This window comes from Haematobia irritans, chromosome 4 (genome assembly GCF_050003625.1).
Source record: "Haematobia irritans isolate KBUSLIRL chromosome 4, ASM5000362v1, whole genome shotgun sequence".
Lineage (NCBI taxonomy): Eukaryota > Metazoa > Arthropoda > Insecta > Diptera > Muscidae > Haematobia > Haematobia irritans.
In genome coordinates, this window is record NC_134400.1 from 204,716,233 (window position 1) to 204,731,439 (window position 15,207).

The window sequence follows — 15,207 nt, forward strand, 5'->3', positions numbered from 1 at the left end:
ATTAAATTAAATTAAATTAAATTAAATTAAATTAAATTAAATTAAATTAAATTAAATTAAATTAAATTAAATTAAATTAAATTAAATTAAATTAAATTAAATTAAATTAAATTAAATTAAATTAAATTAAATTAAATTAAATTAAATTAAATTAAATTAAATTAAATTAAATTAAATTAAATTAAATTAAATTAAATTAAATTAATTAAATTAAATTAAATTAAATTAGATTATAAAATAAATTAAATTAAATTATAAAATAAATAAAATCAATTTAATTTTATATATGTGTACATATACCAAAATTTTTGTATATCCACCCTATTATGAAAATCGACTGCACTAGAAGGAGACAAGGCACATACAACACTAGACCCAGACCTGCTCAACAACATTTGCCTTGGTTGGCTACACTTGTTTGCCTTTTGCCATGGCTTTTGATGATTATCAAGCTGATGATGATGTTGGTGATAATGACTATGTTGAGGTAGGTGGTGTTAATGGTGATATGACTTTGATTATTTTTTTTTTTATCATAATGATCATCAAAATTCTTAAGGAATTCTATGGGCTAATAATAAAAATAGATTTCAATAAAATCGTTACCTTATGAAATATAGGAGATGAAGCTTGGTTTCTTTGGTTGTTTTTGTTGTAATTTTAATATGATTGTTAAATTTAAAGTTAACTTAAATTAATTAATGATTGCTTGCTTATAATTTTAATTAGAATATATCAGTCTTTCACTCTCTCTTTTTGTATCTTGTTAATATTTTATTATATTACTATAGATATTTTTGAAAGGGTTTGCTTAGCTTCTTGGGGACCAAGTTAGTCATAATGCAGTCTTCGGTTTTCTTTGGAGTTAGTTTAGTTTTTAAGTTTTTTTTTTGTTTTTAAGTTAGTTTTAAACGCGATTTAAATATATTCACAAATGCAAAGATATCGCGAAAATATAAAGGATATAATCGCAACAATTTACTGAATCCTGAACCCTGAACACATTGCGGTGGCACAAAATCTATTTCAAGATTTTTTTGTTAAATACAATTTTAAGGATTTTCTTTTGGAAAGAAAGATTTTTTAGTGCCTCTTCCTTTTTTTTTTTTGAATATCACTTTATGTACACTTTTGTTTTGGATTTTAAACAAATTTTATTATTTTGTTGCTTTTTTTTTTGTTTTTTGATTTCCCTAAATACTATGTGTGAACATTGAGAATTTTATTTCGATAATGATTGATGATGACGATGATGAAGATTTTTATTTAATACAAAAGAAAAATCAGTCTTCATTTCTTGTTGTTGTTGTTGTTGGTGCTATGTGTATTTTTCGAGATATTTATTATTATGGTTAGGCATGACCTGCCCTATGCGTCAGCAGCCCGGGATAGGACTAAATGGTCATGTTAGAACTTTCAACATAAATGCTACGTCTGCTGTCTGTGTCATTATTGTACTTGTATATGTGAGTGGTGTATAACAGCACGATTCAACCAACAAGGAAAAGGAGTCTGCAAAGCATGCATGTTAGTTATCTCTCATACACTCTCACATTTATAATAAATCCCCCATATAAAAACACAAACATCCATACACACAAATATATCTCTTCGTATACAATCGAATTTGTTCGTATGTATTCGTGAGTGTTTGTTGTTTTTTTTTCGGTATTGTTTAGAGTTTCAATCAGTCTTGGGGTATATTTTCATAGTCGTCCATATCCCGTTGTTGTACAGAATGTCATTTGACTCTGTCTGACTGTTTCTGCATTGCTGAGTTTTGTTATTGTTTTTATATTCTAGTCTAGAGTTTGTTAAAATTTTTGTTGTTTTGCTGTTTTTATTGTATTGTTGTTGTTGGTTTTTTTTGCGTCACCATCGTCCAGACAGAGAAAGGCAAAAGTACTGTTTAGATATTTCGCAAGTCTGCAGAAAGTTTAACTTGAATCTTTGGGTCGTCAACCTTTTGGCAAATGTTAAAGGAGCTGTTTGCTGCCACCAATGAAAGGAGGACAGGGACAAAATGTTACGATTGTGGCGATCTAATAAATCTAATGCAACATACAATGCAAGAGGAAAACAAGAAAATTTCTAATGAAAAGGAATATTTCTATTTTTAAAGTTTTCTTTTTTATTCAAAAAAATTAAAATAAAAAGACAATAAATATAATAAAATTATTACAGAATGAAATAAATAAATAATAAAGTAAATAAAAATATTAAATAAATTTAAAAAATTATTACAGTGAAACCTCTTAAAAGTTGAATTATCATGTTGGATACCATATACTAACATCACGTACCAAATTTCAACCGAATGGGAAGAATTTTGCTCTTCCAAGGGGCTCTGGAGGTCAAATCTGGAGATCGGTTTATATGGGGCCTATATATAATTATGGACCGATATCGACCAATTTTTGCATGGGAGTTTGAGGCCATATATTAACACCACGTACCAAAATTCAACTGAATCAGATGAATTTTGGTCTTCCAAGAGGTTCCGGAGGTCAAATCTGGTGATCTGTTTATATGGGGGCTATATATAATTATGAACCGATGTGGACCAATTTTTGCATGGTTGTTAGAGACCATATACTAACATCACGTACCAAATTTCAGCCGGATCGGATGAAATTTGCTTCTCTTAGAGGCCTCGCAAGCCAAATCGGGGGATCGGTTTATATGGGGGCTATATATAATTATGGACCGATGTCGACCAATTTTTGCATGGTTGTTCGAGACCATATACCAACACCATGTACCAAATTTCAGCCGGATCGAATGAAATTTGCTTCTCCTAGAGGCCTCGCAAGCCAAATCGGGGGATCGGTTTATATGGGGGCTATATATAATTAAGGACCGATGTGGACCAATTTTTGCATGGTTCTTAGAGACCATATACTGACACCATGTACCAAATTTCAGCCGGATCGGATGAAATTTGCTTCTCTTAGGGGCCTCGCAAGCAAAATCGGGGGATCGGTTTATATGGGGGCTATATATAATTATGAACCGATGTGGACCAATTTTTGCATGGTTGTTAGAGACCATATACCAACACCATGTACCAAATTTCAGACGGATCGGATGAAATTTGCTTCTCTTAGAGGCTCCGCAAGCCAAATCGGGGGATCGGTTTATATGGGGGCTATATATAATTATGGACCGATGTGGACCAATTTTTGCATGGTTGGTAGAGACCATATACTAACACCATCTACCAAATTTCAGACGGATTGGATGAAATTTGCTTCTCTTAGAGCAATCGCAAGCCAAATTTGGGGGTCCGTTTATATGGGGGCTATACGTAAAAGTGGACCGATATGGCCCATTTGCAATACCATCCGACCTACATCAATGACAACTACATGTGCCAAGTTTCAAGTCGATAGCTTGTTTCGTTCGGAAGTTAGCGTGATTTCAACAGACGGACGGACGGACGGACATACTCAGATCGACTCAGAATTTCACCACGACCCAGAATATATATACTTTATGGGGTCTTAGAGCAATATTTCGATGTGTTACAAACGGAATGACAAAGTTAATATACCCCCCATCCTATGGTGGTGGGTATAAAAACTCGAATTTTTAAATTTCAATGTCAAATAATCCAAATTAAAAAAATTAAAAAATCTTCGAAAGACAATTTTTCCAACATTTAAAAATTCTTAAAATAAAAAGAATATAATATAATAAAATTATTGCATAATGCAATAAATAAATAATAATTTAATGAAAAAGAAAATAAAAAAATAAAATAAATAATATTCAAAGAAAACTTTCAAAAGTGAAATTTAAAAACATTCAGACTTTTCTAAATTAAAAACAGATAAAAAAACTCGATTTTTAAATTTCAATGTCAAATAATCTAAATTAAAAAAATTAAGAAGTCTTCGAAAGACAATTTTTCCAACATTTAAAAATTCTTAAAATAAAAAGAATATAAATATAATAAAATTATTGCATAATGAAATAAATAAATAATAAATTAATGAAAAAGAAAATAAAAAAAAATAAAATAAATAATATACAAAGAAAAGTGAATTTAAAAAAACTCAATTAAAAAGAAATAAAAAAACGAGTTTTTAAATTTCAATTTCAAATAATCCAAATGAAAAAATTTAGAAATCTTCGAAAAACAACTTTTCCAACAATAGTCAACTTTTATGGATTTTTGAAAAAACTAAAATCTTGAAAAGTCCAATTTTTAAAATTCTCAAAAAGCAAAAAATCCCCTTTTTTACAATTTTAAAAATTTCGAAAACTCAAAAATGCGATTTTTCCAAATATTTAAAAGATCAAGAACTCGAAAAGTTGACATTTTCATAAATGTAGATTTTTAAAATTTTATGTCTAATTCTATGTCTAAGAAAAGTCTATTTTTTTTTTAATATTCAATTAAAAATTTAATTGATTCAACAAATTTTTTAATTGAAATAAAAATCAATCACACATACTAATAGTATCAATTAGGTTTTTAATTGGATCAATTGATTTTTTAATTGACTGTCAATTAATTTTTTAATTGATACTATCATTTCTGTGATTGAAGACATTTCAATTAAAAAATTAATTCGATCAATTAATTTCGTGATTGAATCAGAAAAATATTTTTTTGTGTGTACCAGAAAAGTCTACTTTTCCAAATTTTGAAAAAATCATAAATTCGAAATAAAAACGTAGAAATCTAAAAAAGTATTTTTTTTTCTATTTTTTCAAAAATCGAAAGATTTCAATTTCGACTCTTCCACATTTTATCTACAAATTCGAAAAAACTCGAAATTGACTTTTTACTTTTTTACAAAAAGTTGTCTTTTCCAAATTTTGACAAATCGAAACTCGAAAAGTCGAAATTTTCAAAAACTCTATTTTCGAAATTTTGAAACAAGGGGGAAAACTCGAAATTCGGCTCTCCCAAATGTAAAAAAAAGTCGAAACAGGAAAAGTTGACTTTTTCAATTTTTACAAAAAAATCAGAAAAGACAACATTTCTAAATTTTCAAAAAGTCGAAAAGTTCATTTTCTTAAATTTTAAAAGTTGACTTTTTACTTTTTTACAAAAAGTTGTCTTTTCCAAATTTTGACAAATCGAAACTCGAAAAGTCGAAATGTTCAAAAACTCTATTTTCGAAATTTTGAAACAAGGGGGAAAACTCGAAATTCGGCTCTCCCAAATGTAAAAAAAATCGAAACACGAAAAGTTGACTTTTTAAATTTTTACAAAAAAAAAATCAGAAAAGACAACATTTCTAAATTTTCAAAAAGTCGAAAAGTTCATTTTCTTAAATTTTCTAAAAGTCACAAACTCCAAAAGTCGACTAAAAGATCCTTTCCTGGATTCTTTTGTTTTTAACCAAAATATGCCATAAACGTCCAGGCCAACAAAGTTCATTTCCCTTTTCTCCACAATACTTGTAAATAAATAAAACAAAATCATTTAACAAAAAAAAAAATATGTACATTGTCTCATGGTTTTCATTCATACATTTCATTATGATTTTAGGGTCATTAACCTGCTGAGTATGATGATGTTGTTGCTGCCAAGCAAAAAAAAACTTAACAGTGATTCAACCTTCTAGCAGTCTAGGTTAACCCGTCCCCCCTCCACCCAAACAAGATAAAAATGTTAACCGCAATTAAACCAACCATGTTTAACCTTAAACCTAATACACAACAACAAACCAGTAGACTATCTTAACAAATGACAAAACTACTGACAATGGGTTTGTCTTTGATATGAGAATTGCTTTAGATATAAACCGAATGTTGTTGTTGTTGTTATTTTTATGCTCACATGTTTTTTTATTGGCCAGTGTTTGTTGAACTTTCCATAACACAAAAAAAAAATAAAAACAAAATACCGTTAACCATTCACAACAACATTTGCCTATGAAGACAACATCAACAACAATAGAGCAATTCTCTCATTACATATGCAGAACCATACTAGAGAACAGCAACAAAAGCAGTGTTAGAACCCCCACCCAACAAACATGAATTTATTATACACCATTGCCTTTGGTTTTAAGCCGTTATAGGTACATTTGTTGTGTTCATGTGCGTATTTCATTCAAAAGAGACAGAACCTTGTTAAGAGTTCATGGTGATGGTGACATTCGCTCTACACAAACACCCACACACTGCAGATACTCACTCATTCGCAGGCTCATTCATAGGCTTTTTTTTTGTGTTTCCCATGTAGTAAAACAGGATTTTATAACATCATGGTCACCCTGTGTACATTTCATTCTCTTCTTTTAAGCTCTTGTATGCTACTCTTTCATTAATTTCAAACTCTTGCCTCTTTACTATTACCATTGAGACGGAAATTTTGTAACGAGCATGGAGTAGGTCGGTCATTGAACTGAAACTAACATGGCCAACAAATAATGACGATGTGGATAAAGACGTTGTTGCTTTGCAACAACAACAACAACAAAACCTGTTTGCCTTACCTTCTCTCACACACTAAGCAAGCATACATTTTGCTAAACTTTTAACTCTCTGGAGTTTTGACTCTCTTGTCAATTCAATTGAATTCTGTAGAGCAGACATTGGGTCTAACTCTAACTCAGCTTATGCTATGGCGACATTATTTTTTTTCAGAGTTGGTGTTGGTTGCTTGATAGTATAGTATTCTGGTATTTTCTTTAGCGAATTGGTTTTAGTGTCAGAATTTAATTTTAAAATTAAGTAGAATTTAGAATTTGTTTGATTTTTTTATGACCTTTTTAATATTTTTTATTAATAAATTTAGGTTAGTAGCGATAAAATAAAGCTTCTGGCACTTGACTCTGATAAAAGAGGGATCGTTAGTTACTAAAAAAAAATTTGAGGACCATTCTAGGGTATTTCATGTAAGAGATATGCAATTATGCAATGAGTATTCGAGGCTATCTACAAAAAGTCTAAGGGTCTAAGACAAGCCCAGACAATTTTCTGCCCGAATGTATAACCACCATTTGGAATGATATGATTTTACGATGGGTGGTAAAATTTCTCCGATATTTTGACCATTCCTAAATTTATAGTATAAAAACTCCATACAACTTTGTTTGGGCTTCATTTTTTGGAGGCTTCATTTCATAGAACCTTAATTTTCAATTTATCCCTTTTTTATGTTCTAAAAAAATCACAAAGGGGCAACGCTGTTTATTTTATGCTCTCTTTGATTTTTAACATATCTAACGGTTATCTCTCTCTCTCAGTCAATCTCTTGTTTAAGAGATTCCTCTTGGTTTGGTATACAGAACTCCTTTGACACTGAGCTATATTTGTATGCGTGGGTATTTTGACTGTTAAAATTTGTATGTGTATATGTGTGTGAGCGACATTGACCATTATCGTCATTATCATGAACATTACAATATATGTCGTTGTCGTCATTGCCATGACAGTGTGCCTTTGTTACTTGGTGTTGATGCTGGTGTTTTTGAAGTGTTAGCCATTGCTGGCTTTACATTTTTGTGTAATTTTATTCAATGGCATTTTGCAGTGAAGCATGAGAATACAACACGCTTTGAATATTGCGGAAATGCACTTGTTGTCTTTTGTTTGTGTTCTTTTTTGTTTATATTGTATATCTGATCAGTGTAATATAGATTACAATAAAAAAAAAATAAGAAACATTACATTACTGGACTCATTGTCTAGCCCTAACCATTGGCCCATGAATGTGTTGCTGATTGTATTGCGTGTGATATAATTGAAGCAATTGGTGTTTAAGCGTTTCAAAAAAAAAAAAACTCAAAATCAGAAAATTTACTTTGATGGTAAAAAATACAGAAACATTTCATTGCAAAGGGCGAAGTTGTGGACATTTGGCTTTTATGTTAAATTACAACACACAAAATAATGCAAACACACACATCTGCACTTTGTACCAAAACACTCAGAACTCAGGTTAATGACCCTTCAATATTTTCGCTTGCATAATACACAGCAAGAGATAAAGAAATGATCCACACATTGATTGAATGAATGATTAGTAGGACGATGTGTGAATGGCACAAGTATGCACACACACACACAAACTCACATTATGGAAATTCAATATTGTGGGAGAAAAAAATCAAAAAACAAAATCGAGTTTTTTTTAAACTAAGTAGCGGTAAAATTTCATATGGACTCTCCCCTTAGTCTCTACATTTCTCTCTTTGTTGTTACCACACACACCACCTTAAAGCAATTAAGAGATCAGGTTTGTTTCTTAAGTCTTTTGTTTTTCTTTGCCTTAACAAACACCATAATGATGGGAAATAATACAATAAAACCAAAAACAACAAAAAGGTATCAAAATAAAACAAAAACATTTGTTGCTTTCATTCTTGACGACATAATAAAAACAATTTTTGGGGGGATGATAGAGACCATAAACAAAAGTCTCATAAGAATGAGCAAATAACCAGGCAATGGTAATGCCAATGACCTTTTCTTTTTCCCATACACATTTGTGGTATGGTATAGATGGTTGATAATCAAACCTGCCCACTTGTTCGATCATTCTTGCACAAGAGTAAGAGTGATTATGGCCAATGAGGGTATGTGAGCAAGGTAACTACCTTGTAGTAATGATCATTGGCAAATGAAAATATCCTAAATAAAATCTTATTTCCAGAGCAGAAATGAAATCATGATCATCATCATCATCAGAGAGGTATGGATAATGGTCATTACTTGTGTTGTTGACTTTTTTAGTTTTTTTGTGTTATATGGTTGAACAACCTTTTCACGCCAAATGATTCTTGTGATTCGAAAAAAATCTTCTTAGACTATTATGCGGCAAAGGCTTAAGGCCAGAGACAACAGGCAAAAGGAGATTCTTACATATGATCTGAGTGAACTGGTTTTCTAAAGGCCTGCTGCCAAGCAAGATAAAATGAAAATCTTGGGCACCTTGGGAAGTTTCAAAAAGAGAAAGAGGGAAACTAATAAGCCGGGCCCAAGCATACACGTGTTTTTGTTTTCCTTCTTCAATCGATGGTAAGATTCACTTTTTGTTGATGTGGTTCTATGGTCTATGTTATGTTCTCTACGTTTTTATTTTATTTTTTAGACTTAGAGCTATAGGTAGTTACGCTTGAATAAAACAGATTGCGTGTTGACTGCAGTTTCCTAGGCTTTCATGTCACTTTTCATTGGCCAATGCAGCAGTGCTTAGCTTAAGGTTTATGGCCTTTGCCGGTTAATGGCTTTGGTAAGAACCAGCCCCATACTGCAGCTTCAACCACGACCTGGACAAGTATCTCTTTTGTGTAAATACAAGAGCAGCTCTAGTCTTGGCCTGTGGTGTAGTGTAGTGTTGTGTTGGTTTTTGTTTTTTTTTGTGGAAAATTTTATTTTTCAAATGAAAATGAAAACGAATCAAGCCAGAATAAACACTGTACCTGAGGTAGAGAAAATTCTATAATGAAGCTAAAACGGATGATGATGTCGATGCCACGACGGCAAAGACCATGATGATGATCATGTGGATGATGTTAAAGATGCGAATGATTGTGGTGTGGCTTTCATAAAAAGGGTTCAGACTTTTCTTTCGAACAACTTTCCAGATTTCAGTTCAAAGACTTTCAATACATGTGGGGGTAGGGGGACTCCATGCATGTTCTGCGGTACCCCCAAGGTTATTGCCCTTCACATGAAAAGTGAATGAACGAACTTGGTTTGTTGTTATGATTTTCTTTTCGTTTTCTTCTCTTTTGGTTGTTCTTACAGGTTTGTCAGTTTAGTGTTGTTTTCCTTCAATCTATGAGTTATTTGATTGGTTAAGAGAGGGGGGAAACTAAGTATGACCAGTGGCTGAAAAAATAGTATTGGGATTGTCTTCATATGTTGCGAAGAGGGTTTTCTTTTAATATTTAATGGAAATTGTTTGAGAAAATATATGTGTGGATTAAAGAAAATATTCTTTTTCTATAATTATAGAAGAATTTTTTGATTATGGTTAATGGTGGAAAAATTAAGAAAACAAACAGATGGCTAATATGTATGCGGAGGAAAATATTTAAAATGTATTTCTTATTAGTATGTTGAAAGCAAATAGAGGGAAAGAAGATATCTCTTTTCTAAGGAATGGAATTCTTAGATAAATGAAGTGTTTTTTTTTTCTGGCGGCAAAATTTTTGCTTTAAGAGCATTAAAAAAAAGGTTACAGATAATTGAAGCAAATCTTACTTGGATCCAAAAATTTTGATCTTCACTTAAAAATTTTTTTTTTTAAAATCTAAGATGCGGCTTCTTTAAAATAAGGACATCATGAGGAGCCATTCAGTTTTTAATCTAGGCTCCTTATTGATATACTAAAAATATATGTAAAAATAAACCATTTAACAATTTACCCTCTACAATTCACTGTCTTATCTATAATGATTTGTTTATATTTTGTTTTATTATTATCATCGTCATAACCTGCTGTTGTTGGCTGGTGAATTCATTTAGACAAAACCTGACAATTATACGCAAAAAAGTCATCTAAAGTCAAAGTCAAGGTTTTCGAAAAGTTGTTTTAGCTTTACGTTTTATAAATATTGTGTTTTGATTGTTTTGTTGTATTTTACTTATAGTTGTTGTTATTTCTCGTAATTTGCACAAAACCTGTTTTCTAATATTTCTATACTAACGCAAAGTAAAACACAAAAACAACAAAACAACCACGATTCATTATAAACAAAGATTTGGAGAAATATTTATTCTTACATTGTTTTGCCGCAGGGAAGGGGGAGCTGTTATTGCTGACGATATCTATGATGACGACAATGTGGCTATTGTTATTTTTGGATGATTCCATTAACTATTAAATAGTTGGAAAAATTCTTTTTGAAATTAAAAAAAAAGGAAAGATCGGTCATTGTAAAACAAGATTTAATAATTGAGTTTTTTTGTTTGGGATTATTTTTAAAATTTTAATCTTCTTCAAGTTGAAGCAAAGTTTTGCTTTTGCCAAGCTATTGTTTAAAAGCTAATTAATCATTTTCAGTTGTATTTGTATTTTGTCTTATGTAATTATTTTGGAAGCTTTTTGAAAGGGATTTTAAAAAAAGTCGGGTTATCTTTGGAGATACTTTAAAATTTCCACTTAGATCTTTGGTTAACCCTTAATTATTAACTATGAGTATTATATTTGTAGGTAACTTCTTGTAGATGTTATTTTAGTGATGAGATTAAATAATTAATAGTTCGCTATTTAGAATAACATAAGATCGAATATCCTACAAATAATTGGGAGTGTATGAGCTCATCTTAGAATTTTTCAAGTTTTCTTGTGTTTTCGAATTTAGAAAAAAAAGAATTTTCGGCTTTTATATTTTTTAAAATTTTAAAGGTGAGATTTTTGGGCGCGACTTTTGACTTTTTGGTGCACTTATATTACTAAACGAACGATTAACATTTTTCGTTACAATTTAAAGTAATCGATTTGATTAATATCAGAAAGCGGTTTTTAAAATTACAAATATTTTAAGTTTTTTTTTTAAATAACAGAATCGATTGGTCGAAAAATCAATTTTCAGCTTTTATATCCCTAATATTTATAGTTGTTTTAAGTCCATTGAAAGATCATTGAACTTTCACGAACATTATAGTGTTTATTTTCCTATTGTTTGAATTAAAAACTTATATAATTATCACATATATTATTCTCAAACCAATCGGATTGATTTGTTGACATGGCAGAGCTTAAATAGCGTTTTCCTAAATCATAGATAGCATAATGTATGTGTCTTAAGTCTTTGGTTATATTATGTATTAGGAAAAGTTTGTTCCTTAAGTCTTTGATTAGTAATAGATAAACGTTTGTTTCTTAAATCGTTAGGTCTTTTCGTTAATTAGAACATTCTTAAGCTTTCTTTATATGATGATGAGTAGCAAGTAAACGTATGTTCCTTAGATCTTTAAGCCTTTTTGATGTTAAAGTTTTATGTTTTCTCTTGTTGGTTCTTTGGCAAAAGTTTATTGCTTAAGTCTTCTGCATATATGATATAAATGCGGAAGACATATTCTCCCAATCGTATTGCTAGTTATGTGTCTTAAGTGTTTGGGGTATGCAATAGGTAAAAGTTTGTGTCTTAAGTCTTTTAGCCTTTTCCATAATTTAGATGTGGGAGAATTATTATTCCCTTGGTGATCATTAAAATTAATGAAATGCATAAAGTGTTTTTCAAATTTTAGAACTATATATGATTTATCATTAATTTATTGAAGTTGTCTTTTCTTGTAATTTAATGGATGTGTCTTATGTTATTGGTAAAAGTTTGCTTCTTAAGTCTTCTCTCCATACATATGAGAGGCATAAGATGTTTTGTTCTTTTGCCTAGTGTTATGTATGTGTCTTAAGTTTTTTTGGATGTATTAAAGGAAAACGTTTGATTCTTAAGTCTTTTAGCACTTTCAACATTTTATTACTTGTAGAATTATTAATTAAAAAATCAAACGATATATCGTTTGCCAATCATTGCAAAATTGATGATAATTATAAAATGATTGAAATTAAAAATAATATAGAAAAATATGTTGCCCAAATCATTTTGTTATTTCTCCATTTTTAAAACTACAAATAAAAAGTCTTTGTGGTTATGTTTATGTTTTCCATTATCCAGAACAAAGGAGGAATAAAAAATAGATTAAGAAAACAAGTGATTAATAATTTTAATTTTATATAGTAAAGATTGGCATATTAAAAATTGATTTTCTCTATATTTTTATTTATTGTAATTTTCTTAATTGTTAGCCTACTCTGTGTTTTATAATTTAGAAGAAAAAAGTTTTATTTTTTATAAATTTCCCTTTGGCGCTATATATTTTTTTATTCGGGTGTATACATATATTTTGGCGCTCATACACGAAATATTGTAAAAATTTTAAAATCACATATAATCTAGGTCTCTTTCTAGCTAAAACTAATAGACATAATTGGTTTTATTTAATAAGTTTTTTAAACTTTTTATTCATAAAATTTAAACAAAGTGTTAAACCCACTATAAAAAACTAGAATTATTTGATAAACTTGTAATAAATAATGCTCTAGGAAATTCATCAATTTTGGTTGGCATTAAGTTTAAAGTTAAATAAATATATTTAGTTATTTCTGTTAAACTTTTTATTCATAAAATTTAAACAAAGTGTTAAACCCACTATAAAAAACTAGAATTATTTGATAAACTTGTAATAAATAATGTTCTAGGAAATTCATCAATTTTGGTTGGCATTAAATTTAAAGTTAAATAAATATAATTATTTATTTGTATTATATTTTTATGTTATTATTTTTATTATTATATTTATTTATTATATTTTCCATCAATTTTGTAAAATATCTATATATTATATTTACATTTATTTATTACAGGCTTTATTAGTTTTTAATATTATTGCTTTCCTTGTTTTGGTTGCTTTGATCTTAGGATTTTTAAATCTGCTATCATTAAAATATTTTCAAAGAATTATAAGATTTTCCTAATATAGTTTGCACAGATAAATCTCTCGGGGATATATTGCAATCCCTTAAGATTTGACCAGAATTAGCTTAACTTTTTTTATTTTCCCACAATAGATAGTTTTTGACATATTTTGACTCCATTAACTCTCTTACATTACTTACCATTTTCTGACAATTTTAATCCGTTATGGTAATCCATTTGTAATCCATTGGTTGGGCGGCATTAATCCAAAAAAGTATTTGCTTGGGTATTGAATGAAGATAACTGCGATGGTAGTTGGCTTGATGGCAAAACACTTGTTCTAATACATTTGTTAAAATATTTCTTTATTTTTTGTTTTGTATTAAATAAACTCTTTTTTTTAATTTATTCTTTATCTTTCTTTTTTCAATTCTTAGGAAATTTTGAATTCCTTTGTAAATATTTTCCGTAAATAAAATTTTTATTTGAAATTTGTAAATTATCAAAAGCACAGTTTTAATAAATTAAACTTTATTGATTTGTATACATATCTACAGGAAAATACAAAACAGTATTTAATATGCCACCTGTGTATAAACAATTTAGTCTCACTTGTTTTTTTTTTGTTATTTGTTTTTGTGTAAGATTTGTTTTTTTCTTTCTTAATAACAAAATATATTTTCTCTTATGTTTTGCAATTTTTAATGAAATATTATTTTTTTTTGCAATATTATTACAACACTTTCTTTTCTCTTCTTTTTTGTGTATAAAATGTGGTGTTTTTAAAAATTTAGAATTTTTTGTTGTAATTCTTATGTGTTCATTTTGAACTGAGTGTATTACGCTACCGTGTGTGTCGATCGCGTTGTTGCTTACGGAAAACTGATTCACGGATGAGTCGTGTCTCAACTTCAATGCCGAGCCGTGTTATGAGGAGACTTCTGAAAGTAGCAGCTCAGCTCATGGTTAGACTTTTTCTTCTTACCTATGGTTGGCCGCCTCACACACATACACTCATAACCATCCCGCATACTCAATCGCTGAGAACGACACTCACCTTCTAGCACGACTCCTCTTCTTAATACCAAACAAACAAACACACACACACGCATACTATTACATCAGGAGAAAGAAAAGAGCCTGTCTCTTTGTCACAACTGAACTGAAAGCGTACTTCAGGTGTTGGGTTCTAAAACCAAAAACCAAAAAAAAAAAAAAACTAACAAAGCAGACTACGTAAAAATGTTCTGTATGACAAATGTTCAATGTTCGGCTCTAAGCCTCATCCCATACACACTCGCCACTTGTTTGGTTTGAAAATACACTGGTGAAAAGGTGAATGAGTGGCTCTGCCTGGATATTTGGTTAATTTCGTATAAGTGTGTGTGTGTGTTTATACGAATGTTCTTATAAACCAAGAGAAAGAGATTAAAGTGTAAATAAAAATTCCCCTACACAACCAGAATGCTTCTAATGCCTTTCATTTCAATGCGCGAGCAGACTTGCTGTTGCTTCATCATCGAACATGTTAGTGCTCTGATCTGGTCTTGTAAACATTCTCTTTTTTTTTAGTTACTCTCGATTCTGGCTTTGTAAAAATGTTCTCTCTTTTGTTCTTTGTATTGTTTGCAGATCCCCCTTATCTGCAAACAATTGTGTAACGTTCTAAACCCATACAATGTTAGATTTTGCACACTTATTCAGATATATTTATTATTGTTTTTGTTGTTATATTCCATAAAGAAAATCTCAGAAGAGAACGATTCTGATTGGTTAAGTAGGGAATTTTGTAGAGACTTTTTTTTTTAAG

At 29.8% G+C, this 15,207-nt stretch overlaps 1 protein-coding gene across 1 annotated transcript in view; it reads right to left on the minus strand.

Moving 5' to 3' along the window:
* Blimp-1 (PR domain zinc finger protein 1) overlaps positions 1-13,799 on the minus strand; it is a 49,268-nt gene extending 35,469 nt beyond the window's left edge. The window contains exon 1 of the mRNA XM_075304537.1: positions 13,598-13,799. The gene's annotated coding sequence lies outside the window, so the exon portion shown is untranslated. The remainder of the gene's footprint in view (positions 1-13,597) is intronic.
* Between the last annotated feature and the right edge of the window lie 1,408 nt (positions 13,800-15,207).